Consider the following 3,094-nt stretch of genomic DNA (forward strand, 5'->3'; position numbering starts at 1 on the left):
CCTCCATTTTTGTCCTGATTATAATTTTCTTTATCATTTGAACACTGAACGCTGCTCTGTACACTGTGTGAATAATTCCGGATGAATAGAAAGGCTCTAAAATATTTGACACTGACTTTTTTTCCTTCTCCCGTAAAGTCACCATTTCAGAGATGGATCCCCCACTGATTCGATAATGGATAGAAGTAGCAGGATAATTCTAAAGTGTGTAAAGCTATACTTTATGCTCCAGTTCAATCAAATGAAGCAAAAAAGGAAAACTTGTAAGACAGCGCATCACTGTATAAATAGCTCAAGATCATCTCAAGGCAAAGAAATGTTATTCTTTAAAGCTGAAAGAAGCTGAAAGAAGCTTTATTGAATGAGTCAGTCACCAAACATTAATTCAGATGAGCAAACATTTCAGTTACTGAAGACAAAACTGAAGGTAGCTACAATAAAGGCTTAAAAAAGCTGTGAAAATTCACTAAAGGTGCACGTATTTGTCACTGTACAGTGTACAGCGAAATATGTCCTCCACATTTAACCCATCTGGTAGTGAACACACACTCACACACACATGTGTTAGGGGGCAGCAAGTACACACACACACCCAGAGCGGTGAGCAGCCAACTCCAGCGCCCAGGGAGCAGAGAGGGTAAAAGGCCTTGCTCAAGGGCCCAACAGTGGCAACTTGCCAAGCCCGGGAATCGAACCCCCAACCCTGTTATCGATATCCTGGCGCTCTAACCGCTGAGCCCTAAATGCCCTAAATGAACCAATATTTGTATTAAATCCTTTGCCAATTAAATCCCTCTGTGCAGTCAGAAGTTTTTCTAAGAAGTCCAGTTCAAGAAGTCAAGGTGATATAGCACACTGCAACACAGCCTTTTCACTCATAATTGCTGCTGTTTGTCAGCCCCCTGAATAGCAAGCCCTCCCCTGGGGCGTTTCCGAGCCGCCGCCCACAGGCCCAAATAAGGACTTCCACCTCGTTTGGTTCATGTGTTTGTTTCTTTTCATGTGTCAAGTCATGTTGATCTTGTTCATGTTTTTCACCTGAGACTGGGGGTACTTAAGGAGCCTCGACGTCTGGGTTCGGCGCTGAGAATTGCAGTGCATTGTATTGTCGGAACCTTGAGGTCGCCGGAGGTCGTTCCCTTTACTGCTAGCGGTGTGTTAAGGTCAGCTTCTGCTCGACTTCCTTGTTCTCAAGCAGGCCACCCGGCCATTCAAGGATTCAGCGAGGCTCGCTCGCTCTCAGCCAAGATTTACCAGAGACTCACGTTTCAGCTAGGCGACCCACACTCACGCAGTGCCAGGTTTGGTCAGCCGTTTTTTGTTCTGCTGCTGGTTCCCCAGCTCTCTTCCTCTCCTTGCTAGCTCAGCTCCCAGTGTTCCCCAGCCTCAGGTGTGTTTTGTTTTTATCCTCTGGTTTGTCACGTTTGTGTTGTGTTCACCTTTATGCCTTGTAGCTGCTGCTTCTTTTGCTTTTTTTGCCCCCTTGTATTATCTTGAGTTTTGTTAATAACTGCTTGCATTGGACCCATCTCTGTGAGTGTTCATCCCTCTGTGTCTGGCCTAACCCGCCATTAAACTGTTTAGCTTTAAAATGTTTCTTTTGAATATAACTCAAATATAGTTATCTTCAAAAAGTAAAGCTTACCAGCTTTAGTTTGGCTAAAAAACGACCTTCTTTGTTTCTTAGACAGCCCTTAAGAAGCAGAGATGTTGCCATCTTCAAATCTCCTAGAAAGAAAAGAAATCTGGAAACACAGACACCTGAAAAGTGTAAAATGAGTAAATGATTAAAATGTTCAGAGATTTTGAATGAATACCTCTACTATTCATTTGCAGATTGTCACCCAGAGAAAAAACAAATACATTAGAAGCCATTTTCAAAAGGAGTTTTTACTGATAGAAAAAAACTCTCATACTTACTAAATTATTTTAAAACAATTAATGAAACAAATAAAAGAAATAAAAAACACATGAACTAGAAAACAGTTTTATGTAGCATCATAAACATGGTATTTACAGTAAAAGGAAAGAAATTTAGGAAAATTCAGGAAAGAAGAGCTGTTGTTAACTATTGCCATGTCTTTTCAAATTAGTGCTATGCGATATGTGAACTGTAATTAACTTTTATAGCATAAATAACATTTATAGTATTTAGATTAGCTACAGGTTTAAAAGGCTAAATCCAGCTCTGAAAATCAACCAATCCTTTTAACTTAAGTACTTTAGTTTAAACAGTAACTGTGCTTGATTTTTTTAAATGTACAATTATTTAAGAACAGAGCCTAGAAACAAAACTAAAATGCAAAAATAGCTTCACTATTTTCTCAAAGTTTCTCAATGTCAGAACAAAAATTTAATTTTTAACTTACAGGGTTGCCTTGTGACCATAACTCTGGAAAAGCTGGGTGTTGATGTTATGGTCTGACTAAAGAAGTAACATCTAAATGGTGCTATGCCACACATCCTGTTATCAAGTTTAAAATATCAATAGTACATCATATCATTTATATGTACATTTTGGAAAACAATTATACCACTTGACCACTGCTACTCCCCCTCTCAAACAGGAGCAGCCCACCATCAGGGAGGTTCATTTCTGTTTGGACCAATCAGACTCTATCTTCAGATACACCAGGATGAAGGAGAATAAAAAAAGACAGCTATGCTCTCCGTAAGACTGTGAAAGCAGTCAAATGTGGGTATGGAGCCGAAGTGGAGGCACAGATCAACTCCACCAATGCCAGAAGCTTGTGGCAGGAGTTAAACACAATCACAGATACACTCACTCCATGTTTAACAACAGTGCTTTTACAGAAGTACTAAAGCTGCTTTTACACTTGTTTCAAGGAAAAATGCGATGCACCCCCCGAAAAGAGTGTGTGACAGGGGCTATGGGAATGTAAAACAGTGCTGTCTCCTCCATCAACTGCCAACCTTTTGTTCAGCTGATACTGAGCCATAGTTTGTGGTCATATTTTGTGGGTTGTCTCAGTCTTTAACTTTTTTTTTGGTTTTTCAGTAGATGCCACACCCCTGTTTTGACTGTTTTTATATGAGCTCATCTTCTTACACAACACCATTTTGTTCAGCTGCT

Source organism: Salminus brasiliensis, chromosome 1, assembly GCF_030463535.1.
Source record: "Salminus brasiliensis chromosome 1, fSalBra1.hap2, whole genome shotgun sequence".
NCBI classification, from domain to species: Eukaryota; Metazoa; Chordata; class Actinopteri; order Characiformes; family Bryconidae; genus Salminus; species Salminus brasiliensis.